The sequence below is a fragment of the Mustelus asterias genome, chromosome 6, assembly GCF_964213995.1.
Source record: "Mustelus asterias chromosome 6, sMusAst1.hap1.1, whole genome shotgun sequence".
Classification (NCBI taxonomy): Eukaryota; Metazoa; Chordata; class Chondrichthyes; order Carcharhiniformes; family Triakidae; genus Mustelus; species Mustelus asterias.
In genome coordinates this window covers 13,657,817-13,674,243 of record NC_135806.1, presented here as the reverse complement: position 1 = coordinate 13,674,243, position 16,427 = coordinate 13,657,817, and positions in this window count along the sequence as shown.

Sequence of the window (16,427 nt, the reverse complement as noted above, 5' to 3'; positions counted from 1 at the left end):
TGCTGCTGCACTGTCCTTCGTGACCTCATAACGCCACGACCTCCTGATGGCCCAAGGTGCTTTGCAACCAATGAGGTTGAGCTGCTGCTTGCGTCGGAAACAGGGCAGCCAGTTTGCGCACAGCAAGATCCCACTAACAGCAATCAAATACATGACAGGATCCTGTCTTTTACATTGGTTGAAAGATAACATTTGGCGAGGATACAGGGGAGTTCTCCCCTGCTTTTCTTAAAAAAAAACTGCCATGGGATCTTTTACACCCAGATGGTGCAGCACCCTGTGCGACACGGTGGCCCAGTGGTTAGCACTGCTGCCTACAGCTCCAGGGACCTGGGTTCGAGTCTTGGCTTGGGTCACTGTCCTGTGTGGAGTTTGCACATTCTCCCTGTGTCTGTGCGGGTTTCATCCGGGTGCTCTGGTTTCCTTTCACACTCTAAAGATGTGCAGGTTAGTTGCATTGGCCATGCTAAATTGCCCCTTAGTGTCCCAAGATGTGTAGGTTAGAGGGATTAGTGAGGCGATTATGGGGGTTTGGACCTGGGTGGGATTGTTGTTGGCGTGGACCTGATGGGCTGAATGGCCTCCTTCTGTATGTATGGTTCTATGATAGCTCCTTGGGCTAAAGGGATATGGGGGTGGGATCAGTATATCGAATTTGCTGATCAACCATGATCAAAATAAATGGTGATGTAGGCTTGAATGGCCTGCTCCTGCTTTTATTTTCTATGTTTCTCTCCACCACAGAGGACAGAAGAGGCTTCTGTTTAATGTCTCGCCTGAAAGACAGACCCTCTGACAGTGCAACATCCCCTCGGTACTGCATTGCAGCATCAAGTTTATTTAGGTGGACAAATGCCTCGTGCAAAGAGCTGTGTCAAAATGCTCAAAGCGCAGATGTCAACTAATTTTCTGAACAAGTGATTCAGCTCTGACGAAGGGTCATCCAGACTCGAAGCTTTGGCTCTGTTCTCTCTCCACTGATGCTGTCAGGCCTGCTGTGATTTTCCAGCACTTTCTGCTTTTGATGTTGGAATGATCACTAACACTGCATAAGTGGCTGTAATAGGTGTAACTGTTTGCAGTGGTTGGGGAGCTGTCACTCGCAGGCAGTGAATAGTTCATGAAAATTAACATGAAAATATGTGCCCAGGTAGCAAATCAAAAGACCGATAGTTTCCAGAGGATCCAAACCATTAAGTGGACAGATTTGAGAGTGGCAGATAGATTTGAATGTACGTAAATGAAACAATGTACAACAAAGTGCAAAATATGAAATCTGTGTGCCATGTGAAACTGTTATCAAAGAAGCTAATTATGTTTCCTGAGATATTTTAAGGGCTTTTGACCACCACTGAAAATAGATGATTAACAGATTTGCATATACCATTGTAGGAGCCCAATTTGAATTCTGTTGATCCTCCACAGAAGAAAGGCAGATTTTTCAATGCCTCAAGGTTCTAAATCTATGAAGAGAGATCCAGAGAGTGAAATAAGCAGGTCTGCGATAAGACTTGATCCAAGTTTCCTACTGCTAATAGAAATGAGTGGATTGTGAATTTCAAGCTCCCACTGGGCAGCACGGTGGCACAGTGGTTAGCACTGCTGCCTCACAGAGCCAGGGACCTGGGTTCGATTCCCGGTTTGGGTCACTGCCTGTGCAGAGTCTGAATGTTCTCCCCGAGTCTGCGTGGGTTTCCTCCGGGTGCTCCGGTTTCCTCCCACAGTCGTCTGGTTAGGTGCATTGACCCGAACAGGCGCCGGAGTGTGGCGACTAGGTGAATTTCACAGTAACTTCATTGCAGTGTTAATGTAAGCCTTATTTGTAACTCATAAATTAACTTTATAATACAGAGCACATAAAAAGACAAGGATGTTAATTAGAAATATCTTTTCCCTCCCCACAATATGAAGTGTGTCTGTAATTCTGTTAGCCAGCACCTTTCAATTCAGATTCGTTAGTTATAGGATTGAAAGGACAGCAATGTATAGATAAAGCAAAATACAAGTAACACGATGCCCTGGAACTATTATGTGGGCATGCCATGGAACAGAAGCGGTCAAGGACAATTAATTTAGGGTGTGAGGTTTGATTGATATTCTGGCAGAAACTTGACACAATCCTTAAATTCAAACTGACACATATATTAAAGCAAAGATATGTCCTCTGGACTGTTGGAATCTCTTTCCTCTGCCCCAAGCCAGTCAAAGTGATATCACTTGTAAAACAAGTTGGTGAACTTTATACATTATTAATTTCAGGAGTAAGTCACATGAGTCATTCACACGTCAATATGAATAATATTCAACATGCTTCACATGTACACTTCGCACATGAATATTCTGTTGGCAGAACTTGGTTCATAATTCATTAATTTGAGTATTCTTGGGTTTTATTTGAGTTGGTAAGATCACATTTTACAGAGGATCGACCAATTTCAGTAAGCTGACATCTGCTCGCGTGATGACAAAAATGTCAGCAAATTGAATAGCAGCGGGCGACACGGTGGCACAGTGGTTAGCACTGTTGCCCCACAGCGCTAGGGACCCAGGTTCAATTCTGGCCTAGGGTAACTACCAGTGTGGAGTTTGTGTTCTCCCCATGTCTGCGTGGGTTTCCTCTGGGTGCCCTGGTTTCCTCCCACACTCCAAAGATTGATTGGGCTAGGTTGATTGGCGATGCTAAATCGCCCCTTAGTCAGAAGAATTAGATGGGTAAATACGTGGGGCTATGGGGATGGGCCTGGCTGGGATTGTTGTTGGTGCAGGCTCAATGGGCCAAATGGCCGCCTCCTTCTTCGCTGTAGGGATTCTACCGTGTGACCCTATATCTTAAGAGTGTTGGTCGAGTTGAAATTTCTGCCATGCCGTAATATTGCAAGATGCTGAGAAGGTAAAGGTGACCACACGGTCAAAGTTTTCAGTAACTTCATTGCAGTGTGAATGTAAGCCTACTTGTGACTAATAAATAAACTTAACTTTAGTTATCAGTGTGATTTAAGTGGAATGAGTTGTACCAGACCATGGTAACTGAGAAAATCATTCTTCAGGCAGGTGACTGTTGACATTGGGCCTGTCTCATTCCAGCTATTTTTTTGTTTATTCTTGATATCGGTGGCATTGGCAACTTTGGCGTCTATTTTCCCAACCATGTTTGCCTCAGAAATGTGTTGGTAAATTTTTGAAGCACTGTAGCCCCATTTTGTTTCTTATTCCTTGGAGCTGATCAACTTACTTGATCATTTCAGACGATTATTAAGAGCCAGCCATCTTGCTGTCGGGCTGGAGTGACATATAGGCTGGATTCTTTTTTTAAAAAGTTTATTTGTTAGTGTCCCAAATAGGCTTACATTAACACTGCAATGAAGTTACGGTAAAAATCCCCTAGTCGCCACACTCTGGTGCCTGTTCGGGTACACTGAGGGAGAACTTAGCATGACAAATATACATAATCAGCATGTCTTTCGGACTGTGGGAGGAAACCAGAGCACCCGGAGGAAACCTACCCCCCCAGACACGGGGAGAATGTGCAGACTCCACACAGACAGTAACCCAAGCTGGGAATTGAACCTGGGTCACAGGCGCTGTGAGGCAGCAGTGCTAAATTGTGCCATCTGTGATGTTAGTGTCCCTTTAAGAAACGTTTTTTTAAAAATCATGCTCAGAGGCTTAGGTGATGTCATTGGTGGGAGCTTAGGTGATGTCATTGGTGGGAGGAGAAAAAAAAAACTGTGTGCTGGTCAGGTGACAAGGGTTGGTTTTAGTTTTGTTTTGGCTGCAGTGTTAGAAACATAGCTGAAAGAAGTCTCTCTCTCTGTTTTTATTTTGAGCGTTTTACCAGTTGGCTGAAAGCACATCTTGTTTGCCATCTTGCAGTAAATAATCTGTGTTTTGGGGAGCTGATGACTACAAGCTGCTTTGAGTTTTCAAGATCATTTGAAATCAGCATTCAACCCAGGGAACTGGATTCCAGAATCGTGTGAGCTTTAGTCTGTGCTGTGTTAAACCTGTGAAAAGGGGTTTTGTTGTCTATGGGTTTTGGTTTTAATTGGAGCATCTTGGAGATATTCATTAAAAGTTATACATTACAGTAGTTGATTTGTTTCTTGTTTGTAATTGATAAAGTTCTTAATTTTCTTACTATACATGTTAACTATACTCTTAAATAAACTTTGTTTGCTAAAAGCTCCCTAGTGGGTCTGATGTTCCACTTCAGGTGTGATTCAAACCATGCTTATCATGCCAAATGCAAAACTTATGATTCAGGCGGGCTTCATAAAACACTTTGGAGCTTCTAACCACAGCACACTGTTTATCGGGTGTGAACGGCATATTTTGCCATGTTAAACCAGTTGGGTTTACGGAACATTCCAACAGCCTCACAACAGCAACTTAAATTTTGTTATTTTCAGATAATCTTTAAGCTCAATTCCAGTTCTCAAATTCTTGTTCTCTGGATTGCTACCAAATTGTTTCTGGAGTGAGGAAATTAGTTGGGGTTATGTTCAGAAGTATTTTTTTTATTATTCCTTCACTGTGGGCATCACTGGCTGGGCCATCATTTATTGTCCATCCCTAATTGCACTTGAACTGAGTGACTTGCTAGGCTATTTCAGAGGGCATTTTAAGAGTCAACCGCATTGCTGTGGGTCTGGAGTCACATGTAGGCCAGATTGGGTAAGGACGGCAGATTTCCTTCCCTGAAGGACATTAGTGAACCAAATGGGCTTTTAAAGCAATCAACAATAGTTTCATGGTCATCATTAGACTTGAATTCCAGACTTTTACTGAATTCAAATTTTCTCATCTGCTGTGGTGGGTCTCCAGGCCAATATCTTGGGTCTCTGCATTAAAGCATTTAGACAGTTACATGGATAAGGTGGGTATATAGGGATACGGGTCAAATGCAGGCAATTGGAACGTGCTTAGTGGTTAAAAACTGGGTGGCATGGACAAGTGGTCCTATTTAAAACCCAAAATGTCAGAAGGATCGTGAGGCTACACTTTCATGGTCTGTATTCGTACTGAAATTCAAGATCAAGTGAGCTTTTGCCCTTCTGCTCCACGGAAGGTTCTGTCCTCCCTGAGCTTGCCTTAGGACACCTGCATTACAGTGTGACAGGTGTACTGCCCAGTCAAACTCCATGCCTGCCACTATCTGGGCTGAAGGGCCTGTTTCCTTACTGTAAAACTCTTTTACTAGTCCAGTGACAATGCCACTACAAAGAACAAAGAACAGTACAGCACAAGAACAGGTCCTACGGCCCTCCAAGCCTGGGCCGATCACTAATTAAAAAAACCTTCTGCCCTTGCTCGATCTTTGTCCCTCCATTCCCTCCCTATTCATGTACCTATCCAGATGCCTCTTCAATGTTGCTAATGTGCCTGCTTCCACCACCTCCTCTGGCAGCGCGTTCCAGGCACCCGCCACGCTCTGCGTGAAAAACTTGCCTCGCACAACTCACACAGCGCAGCCGCCTCCCCTATTCTTCGAAGGTTGCTTATTCCCAAGCGGAGAATATGATGCCCCGTCTTATTTTTACCTGAAGGAGAACAGTTGAATACATACCTAATGTTCAATTTACTTGCCAAGAGCACTGGAACACAATTGTGTGAGGCTGTTGTCTGTACCCTGGGAAAACCACTACTCATCGCTAAAAGATTCAAATGTGTAATTTTAACATTTTGGGGTCAGCTGTTTGCAGATACTAGCTGCATGTCCCCATCAATTCACATTTTTTTGATAAAAGATCAAAAAATGGTAATATAGTCCCTTGACTCACCCATTGTTCCAATTAAGACTAAATTTTCTTCTTGCTACAATCAACTTCAAAGTGGGTATGCCAATTAAAATATAAATGGGTTGAATTCCTTTAATAAGCCACTGTGCCAACTGCTTAAACAGCGCTATTTTTGATTCCAATTGCTGGAATTTGTGTGAAAGTGTGCTGTCAGCACTTAGTGGAACTTTTCCCTTTGAGGAGAGATAACACTCCAGAAAGTAAACTCAGCACAGTGGCACTGTGGTTAGCACTGCTGCCTCACAATGCCAGAGACCTGGGTTCAATTCCCGGCTTGGGCCACTGTCTGTGTGGAGTTTGCACATTCTCCCTGTGTCTGCATGGGTTTCCTCCGGGTGCTCCTGTTTCCTCCCCCAGTCCGAAAGACGCGCTGGTTAGGTGCATTGGCCGTGCTAAATTCTCCCTCAGTGTACCTGAACAGGTGCCGGTGTGTGGCGACTAGGGGATTTTCACAGTAACTTCGTTGCAGGGTTAATTAAGCCTTGTGACATTAATAAATAAACTACAATGCAACCTGCTGTTAACCATATGAGGAGTCAAAATGTCACTCCTCCCTATCCATAGTTTTTGTGATGTGGAGTTGTCAGCGTTGGACTGGGATAGGCACAGTAAGAAGCCTCACAACACCATGTTAAACTTGAACAGATTTATTTGGAATCACGAGCTGCTCCTTCATCAGTGGTCCGTCAAATGTCCGATTCCCCCACCTGCAACGATTCCTGCTGCAGGCGGAACTGGAATATTCATCCCGTTGGGCGGTCCAGTCCCGCCCATTCCGAGACCAGAAATTTCGCCTGGGCTGGACAGATGTTTTGGCGGTCCGTGAAATTGTCCGTTTCGCCTGTGGCAATTCCTACGGCAGGCGGGACTGGAAAATTGGGCTGTTTGTGTTTGAAGAATGGGGTCCAATTCTTCTGCTTTCATTTTTGATTGTCTTGCTTGGTAAATAAAATAAATAAATAGAAACGTAGCTGCATAGTTGGCCTGGATTATCCAAGGTTAATGTTCTGATATAATTAAAGTTGAGGGGGAGGGGGAAGAAACAGGGGGAGGCGCGGTTGACTCATTTGACTAGACAGCTAGCTTGTGGTTCAGAATAACACCAACCATAAGGTATTCGATTCACATTCTGGCCTGGGGCTTGTTGCATAATAAAATCACAGCTGTGATTTGGTGACCCTTAAATATTCGAGGATGCTACCTGAAGAAGATTATCGCTGAAATAGTCAATTTTTTCTTGAATTCACTGCCAAGGTAAAGCTGGTAACAATGCAGCTCTGCCACCAAGTTCCTTCAGCTTCAACGTGACAAATTCAACACATCTTCAAGTTCCGTGACCAAGTCAATATTGCTTCCCCTCATGCACTTGGAAGTAGAAATGTGTTTGGTTAAGAAAACTATATCCTTGTATATTACCTACAGTACGGTTGTATTGGCTTCAAATTGAAGGCAGTACTTCAATCTCAGGTTTCCTATTGACACAAATTGCTCAAGCATCACTCTCCTTCAGAAAGTGTGCATTTGATTTCAATGGTTTCTTCAAATTTGCACAATTTATGCAATACTCTTGATGCTATGTGACCATACTATGGTCACATACTGTGGCCACATTGCTATTCTATGTCACCATGCATCCGCACCATACCTGTAAGTTGGATGGGACAACTGAGTGACTCTCTAAGAAACAGACCTTTCTGTCAAATTAAACGTTCAAGCCTCAGTCAAGTTTTTGAGGGAACACATGGATATGAGTCAAGTATAGTGAAGCAGATTTCTTGCTCAACTCACTTCCTTTAGTTAGCTGAAGTGCAAAAGCATTGACACGCTAGGAATTCATTCTCCTGTCTAATAAAGGGGAACAAATTGGAGATACACTGGTCATCTATTACCTTTGGTATGATTGTAGTTCTGAGTATTAACAGATACTTCCCTACTTTATTGTTTTCTTCATTATATTGAAGTGTGATCTGCATCAGCAGTGTATGGAGGTGAAAAACAGCATCTATCTGAGCTACAAATTAGTAGTTTTCTGTTGTCTGAAAGGCTGTCCATTGTTGTTGTGACTTTTGCAGTGATTTGCTTCATCCACAGGCAGAATATGAGGGAAAGATGTTGAATGCAACAGGTACAATGTCTCAAATCCGGCTCTCTGAAAACTGGAGTGGTCCAAAAAATGGATATCTTTATAAGCTGTCTTGCATCCATTTTAATTGTCAGCAAATGAGTGAAATAACTTAGTGGGGCATGGACGCGTGCCGGACTAGGTTATTGGTTTTGCGTGCCACTCTTTATCCAGTTTTCCGAGCGACCCTTGACCCCACCTGACCTGGCTTGGCCCAATTTCATGTGCCCCTTTTAATTGGACTGAGGTTCCAATTTTGTTTCCTCTCTGAAAGCTGACAAGATCTGCAATCTAGCAAGGACTCTCTCCCAGCGTTGCTGGTTTTGAGGCACTGTCCCGGTACAGAAAAAATATTTTGCAAGTGTCATTAGTGAAAAATAAGCATTTTTAAAGTGAGATGGCAAATCTGAGAGGGAAGGATTGTCAACTTGTGGATGATGAAGAAAGAAAAGGAGGAGGTAGGGCTTCATGCTGGTCTTTAGTGAAGAGAGGAACATTGGAGATGAATCCTGTGGCCTCCGAAAGGATGATGAGTGACATTGTGATGAAGAATTGTGGTAGGTTGACTGAATGGAAGGAAGGCAAAAATCTAGATCTCAATGAAATACATCTGAGGATTCTGAGACAAAATTGAACTGGCTCCAGATACTATGGCGGAATTCTCTGGCTGTTCACGCTGGCAGGGTTTTCCAGTCCCGCCAGTGGCACATCCCCATGGGTTTCCTGGTGGCATGAGGTGGGTTCAATGGGAATTCCCATTGGCAGCGGCAGGACCAGAGCATCCCGCTAACTAACGAATGGTTTCCCGCTGCCGAGAAAAACACTGAGGAAAGGCCAGAGAATCTTGCTCTATATTCCAGAACATGCTGGAAAGATGCAGCCAGTCAGGAAGCCACTAGAAAGAGCAAAAATTAACATTTCAGATTCATAACCTTTCATCAGAATGATCTGCAATTTTGGGCTAGATATGGGCCCCCACCCCTCACTGTAGCCAGTGGCCCAGCAGTTGGAAAGAGGCAGTAAAATTGGCTGCCGTACTCTGGGCGCTCCACACACCCACCCCTCCATAATTTTACCAGTGGCGTTATGAGGTTCACAGCTATGGGCTAATTGTATGTGGCTAATTAATGACCACATGAGAGCCGCCACCTGCTATTGCTGAGTTTATACCGGTGACAGGAGAGGCCCATGTGGAAGCCTCAACAGTTGAACACAAGCGATTTATTTTTACATACTTCTAATGTATATCCCTAACTAGGTATTATTATCATACTGGTTTCTGTCAGACACTCTCTTCACCGTCCGCTAAGCATGTGACACTTTACCACACAGTGGGCAGTACTGTTCTCCAGTCCCACATTAAATCATGGTAGGACCCTACCAAAAAAAAAGTTAGAGTCCACATTAAATCTTACTCTGCTGAAAATGCTTCTACTACACCTCTCCCAAAGTTTTTACCAGAATATATTTACAACACAGCCTTTACTTCCACTCTAACCCTTCTCTCAAGTCAGATTTTATAAATTTAGATGGACTGGTCAGGAAGCTTGACAGTTCTTCCAGATCTCATTCTTGTCATATTTGGAGGAGTGGGAGTTTCAATCAGATTAGCATTGTGATTGTTGTACTCTGTATCTACAGCACTTGTGTGTGTCTCTGTAATTCCCTTTTGTACTCCTTAGAGTTGTGTTTCTCCGATATTGACAACCTGTCTCTTTTGTTCAGACACCAGGACTGGAATTCCACAGCCATTCACGTCCCTTTACCACTGACAGTGAGGGCAGAATTCTAGCCCATGAATTTGCCCTGTTCCTTCCAGAGGGAATGTTGATTCCTCGCGTGGACTGTTTGTTTTCTCTGTAGGGTCCTACCATGAGCTCCCTGGAAGTTGACATTTCAAAAATTTGTTTATTACTATGTAGACCTTGCAACGATTGATGGGTTTCATGTGGCTAGTCTGGGACTCTAGCTTGGTCTGGTATTGTCGCTTGGAATCTCTGATGGAACCTTCCATTCCACTTATTCACAACTTCACCCAAACATTTGTTTACTTTATCTTTATACTAGCTTCCCTTCGACACTCTCTCCACACAGTCCACCAAGCACGTGACACCTGATTACACTGTTGACCAGTCCCACATTAACTTTTACTCTGCCATATAGTCTTATGCCACAGCCCACATCTAGCGTGCAGCCTGGTGAGTTCTCAAGATGGGGAGTGATGCCTCCTCCATGGGCCTGTTTTGCCCATTGGAGGCATCCTTCTCTCCAACTTACTTCCTGTCTATTGCAACCCCATCCCTCCCCCCATCATCACCCACCTCAGTTCCCTTCTTTGGACCTGCATACTTGGCCCTGGTGTGACTACAGAGCTCGTAGTGCTGTAGAAATCATAGAATCCTACAGTGCAGAAGGAGGCCATTCGGCCCATCGAGTCTGCATTGACCACAATCGCACCCAGGCCCTATAACCCCATGCATTTACCCTAGCTAGTCTCCTTGACACTAAGGGACAATTTAACATGTCCAATCCACCTAACCCGCACATCTTTAGACTGTGGGAGGAAACCAGAGCTCCCGGAGGAAACCCACACAGACACGGGGAGAACGTGCAAACCCCACACAGACAGTGACCAAAGCCGGGAATTGAACCAAGGTGCCTAGCGCTGTGAGGCAGCAGCGCTAACCACTGTGCCACCGTGCCACCCCAAAGGAACACTTGTGATTCTTACAACCTAGGCTCCATTGCTGAACTCCTTCTCTGGGACTGGCTGTAGTCCCAGCAGTGGCCACTGATCCTAGTGGAACCGTCAACCACTTGGTTGTCCAGCAGCACTTGGAGGTGAGACCGCCTTCCCAAATGGGGGTGTACATCCCACTAGCTAAGCGGAAGTGAGTTCGCCCCTCAGCGTTTGTGCCAGGGCGTGCGGAACTTGTTTCCACCACCCTCCCCCACCCCTGCGTACATTTAACTGTTTGTTCATCTTCACAAATGCTGTCCAATCTGTTGAATAGTCCCAACATCCATCTTTATTTCAAACATCTGCAGTTTTAATCTATTAATTTCAGGACTCCATGCCAGAAGACTAATGAATAGACAATATATTATTCATTTTCAGAAAGGGATATGCGACTAATCTGGGCAAACACAGGATCAGTTAACTTAATTTCCGTGGTAAGGAATACTTGAGATTTGATTTTAAGTCAAGGGTTGAAGTATTACATTCTTGGATAAAGTGAAAAAAGTTAGAAGGAGCCAGCAAAGACTAATAAAGCACAGATTGCACTGGGGAAACCTCATGGAATTTCTTAACAGCCACGGTACTTGATTTGATTTATTATTGTCACTGTATTAGTGAAAAGTACTGTTTCTTGCATACTGTGCAGGCAAAGCATACCGTTCATAGAAAAGGAAAGGAGAGGCCGAATGGCCTCCTTCTGCCTTTCTGCACTGTACGGATTCTATGAATCTATCTTTGTGAAACATCATGGAGTTTTTTTCACAATAAAATGGTTTGTAAATGTAAAAGCAGAAAATGTTGGAAATACTCAGCCAGTCAGGCAGCATCTGGAGTGAAAAAAATGTGAACAGTTCAGGTTGGTTTCTCTAAACGTAAAATAATTTGATTTATCATTGTCACACGTATTAGTATGCAGTGAGAAGTATTGTTTCTTGCACGCTATACAGACAAAGCATACTGTTCATAGGGAAGGAAAGGAGAGAGTGCAGAATGTAGTGTTACAGTCATAGCTATGGTGTAGAGAAAGGTTAACTTAATGCGAGGTAGGCTCATTCAAAAGTCTGATAGAAGCAGGGAAGAAGCTGTTCTTGAGTCAGTTGGGAAGTGACCTCAGACTTTTGTATCTTTCTCCTGATGGAAGAAGGTGGACGAGTGTGTCTGGGGTGCGTGGGGTCCTTGATTATACTGGCTGCTTTTCCAAGGCATGTAATACTTCAACTTTATCCAAGAATGTAATACTTCAACCCTTGACTGTAGACGGAGTGAATGGATGGGAGGCTGGTTTGCGCGATGCATGGGGACATGGAGCAGTTGCTGTGTGAGAGAGCTTTCAGGGAAGTCTTTCACAAGGGAGTCTTAAGGGAAGTGAAGATTGAGATTAAGGGGAAGACAGCAAACTGGATCAGTAATTGGTTAAAAGGAAGGAATCAGGACATTTTTCAGAGTGAATGAAAATCGATAGTGATGTCGCATAGTGTTCAGGTCTGGGTCCAGTTCTGTTCACTCTGTAAAGGATAGTGTCGAACTGCATAGTGAATGCTAAAATGGGAGGCTGAGTTAAATCCTCTGAACATCAAACGAAGCTGAAAATGGATATTGACAAGGTAGGGGAATGCCAAAATGGAATTCAATGTCAGTAAACCTGAGGTAATGCAGTTCGATAAATAAAAAACACTAATTAGAAATCGGAATGGAAGTAGGTTCAGTGCTGTGCAAGAACAGGAGGAATTTCTGGGCAATACCTTCGGTTGAGGTTCTGAAAATGGCAAATGGAATTCTGGGCTTTATCACAGGACTGTGGAATTTGGAAAACTAGGGATAATGATGAGCTCGCATAGAACCTTAATAAAACCTTAGAATATAGTGCGTGCGCAGTATGGGGTTTCCCACATGGACTTGAGAGAGACGGTTGGAGAGTCCTTAGCAGCCTGGTATGAAGATATACAGATATGAAGACTTGGAGTTATTTTCATTAAAGTTATACAGATTATAGGGGTCAGATGATGGAATAGTGTTAAAATTATTGAAGGATGGCAGATAGTTGGGTTCGTCAATAAAATATTACGGTTGATATTTTCTCAACATTCCCGATATTGTAATCGAACTGTGTGCTAATTCCAACACCTCTCTTTGCCGTTTCCCATGTAATTATTAAAATTCTAAGTGCCAGCATCTTGCATGCAAAACAATGGGGGGAGGAGTGGGTGTGGGGTGGGGGTAGTGTTGCGGAGCATAGGGGGGATTGCAAAGAGAATATTTTATAGTTGAAACGCACTATCAGCTGACAACGCTGCATCCACGGCTGGTCTATTAAAGAGGCTCCGGTCCAAACATGGCCAAAACTTTCGTGCCCATCCCCAGTGGCCTCAAGAGCACAAAGGGTGTTTTTTTTTTCAAAGTTAAATTTCGCCTGTAAATATTTCACATTAAATCGGCTTCACTTTATTCATCTGTCGAGACAAGCTTAGTCAGGAGAGCGAAATATGCTGGCACACCTCATGGCTGGCACGCATTGATGGTTACAGGGGCATCAAGAGCATTTCCTTTATTGTAGAAGAAACATCATTGCGTTTTGTTTAGGTTCACTCTTTATTGAATGTTCATGTTCGTGTCCAGTATGGTACTGACTGCTCTGAGACATGATTGAACTTGTAGCCTCTGCTGGCCCGCCCTTCTATGCATTGTAAAGGGCATTGCCCAAATTGAGTAATCTCACCAGGGGTAGTTGCAGGTGAACTCAAAGCCCTGTGAAGTCTCACACCCAGCCAACAGCTTGAAATAGAAACATATTTGGACAGTATTGACACTTGCCTTCAGCCAACTCATTTTTTCATTTTGACTGACTTTCCCCACCACAATAAACTTCCAAATTCACTCCTCCACGCCCCTGTTCCTACTCCAAAGCCACCCCTCACGATTCACTTTCCCTTGTCTGAGTCTCCATGGAATAGGTTCCCTCCCTTGTGTTTTAGTGCTAAAACTGTTGACCTTGCATATAATTGCACAAACGTAACAGGTGCACACTACCTCGTGGGTGGCACAGTGGTTAGCACTGCTGCCTCACAGAACCAGGGACCCAGGTTCGATTCCCAGTTTGGGTCATTGCCTGCGCGGAGTTTGCACGTTCACCCTGTGTGGGTTTCCTCCGGGTGCCCCGGTTTCCTCCCACATTCCAAAAGACATGCTGGTTACGTGCATTGGCCAGGCTAAATTCTCCCTCAAATGAACCCGAGCAGGTGCCAGAGTGTGGCAACTAGGGGATTGTCACAGCAACTTCATTGCAGTGTTAATGTAAAAGCCTACTTGGGACACTAATAAATAAACTTTTCAATGATTATGAATTAGATGCCATGAGATTCTCATGCACTGTTGACTTTATCTTGCACATTCGCTCGCATAAAGAAGGCTTACACTAATGAAAATTCATGGCATTTAAATGTATTACAAGTAGGAACATGCCACAGGCCAGTGTAATGCTGGACAAGCCACAAGTACAGTTGACTTGACCTTTGCATTGTGCGTGCTACATTTCTGGCCTTCTGTGTTCCATATTATCCCCACCACACCAAATGCAAGAAACTTGGAATAAAAATCATGAGCTGCTTCTTTAGACAGTTATGGCATCAGAAAATTTACTTGCTGAGTTATTGGTTGGGCAGGAACTATGTCAACATTCAACTTTATATTGAATATATCAAAGTCAAAATCGCGGATTTTTATAACACCACCTCAACCTCTGGATCCTTCAAGCTGTTTTATGGTCAATGTGGATGAAGGGATGGCACTGTGGTGAGCACTGCTGCCTCACAGCACCAGGGACCCTGGTTCAATTTTGGCCTTGGGTGACTGTCTGTGTAGAGTCTGCACGTTCTCCCCATGTCTGCGTGGGTTTCTTCCGGGTGCTCCGGTTTTCTCCCACAGTCCGAAAAGACATGCTGCTTACGTGCATTGACCATTCTAAAGTTGCCGTTTAGTATCCCAAGATATAAATCGGTTAGGGGGATTAGTGGGGTATAATGCGTGAGGTTACGGGGATAGGGTCTGGGTAAGAGTGGGTGCAGACTTGATGGGTCAAATGGCCTCCTCCTATACTGTAGGGATTCTATGATTTTATGAAGGGAAAAAGATTGACGGGTTCGGAATGGAGTGAGGAAATGTAATTGGGTCTATTTGCTTATGTGGACGGAACACAGCAAAATGGACAGGCCTGTTTCCATATTACCAATATGTATAACTACATACCACAGCAGCTAAAAAAGAAAATTGTCTTTAGACCAATTGTACCAACATGTTAGGAATCATGGGAGACCTGGATCAATTAGACTTCACGGTCTGTAAGTTATTGCATGTCATAAAAACCGTACAGTACAGAAGGAGGCCATTTGGCCCATCGAGTCTTCACTGACAACAACCCCACCTAGGCCCTAAACTTGTAACCCCACATATTTACCCTGCTAGTACCTCTAACCTACACTTCCTGGGACAGTAAGGGGTAATTTAGCATAGCCAATGCACCTAACCCGCACATCTTTGGAGTGTGGGAGGAAACTGGAGCCCCCGGAGGAAACCCACGTGGACACGGGGAGAATGTGCAAACTCCACACAGACAGTGACCCAAGCCGGGAATTGAACTGAAGTCTCTGGAGCTGTGAGGCAGCAGTGCTAACTACGTGCCACCGTGCCATCCCAACTGTACACTGGGTTTTCTTAAGTAATAAAGAACTAAAAGGTAAGTCTATATTATGAGGATTTACCGCATTAGTAATTGCTTTATTATGTTGTGCATGCATCCTTAAAGCATATTAATTGTGATTGGGCGGCCTTGCTCTCTTCTCAATAATCAAGGAAGAAGTTTGAATTGCAGTTCCAAGATGAACTTCCTTGGAAATGATCCAAGTCACTAACCGCTGTATAAAATGATTTCCAAGGTATAATTTAAACTTGGTACAGTAATTAACTGGGCTGGCACTGATTACAGGTGTACAATTGACACTCTGTGCAGAAAAGGTCTGTACTTCAAATGAAAAGGTTTGCAATGCTGTGACAGACAATTATTGTATCGGTATCAAATCAACGTTTTTGAGACGCATTAACTCACATTTGGTTCCCATCACCGAGAGATTCATTCTCCCTTATCTTACTGCACAAAGCAAAAGATCAGAAAGGCAAAAACAAATTGTGAATATGTCTTCCCTTTTGGCAAACGGAACTCGAACAAAGGGTTAAATGTTCAGGATCCAGATTGAATTCACCCCCTTGGAGTCTAATGAACAAGTAACTGCTGCTACCCCTACTGTCAGTAATAGTGCAGTTAGAGGATTAACCCAATGGGAAGTGCTATTGTGGCGAGAGATTATAACAATATGAAATCAAGTGGCAGAGATTTCTTTCATAGCTGCTTAGGACTGATGCGTGCACTGGTATAGCAAGTAATTTGAGGCTTGGACAGAGCTAAGAAAGACAAAAGCCAGAATGGCTGCCAAATTGAAACTCAGCAGTCCACCTGTATCTGAGTGCTGCATGGAATAAGAATCCTCAGAAAGAAAACCAAAATGATGGGTGATGTTTAAACAATACTGACTTATAATTACATGCAAGAGCTTTTTCATGATAATAGATTCATTATTTTTCACAGCAGTTGCTCGGGCATCAACCTTTAACGTGTCTGAAATGGAAATTGCAGCACATTCTGAATAAGCTTGCCAAGATAATGGAGTGAAAGAAAATAATAACATGGGGAAGTTTTCATTGGCTGTCTTTGTCTGTG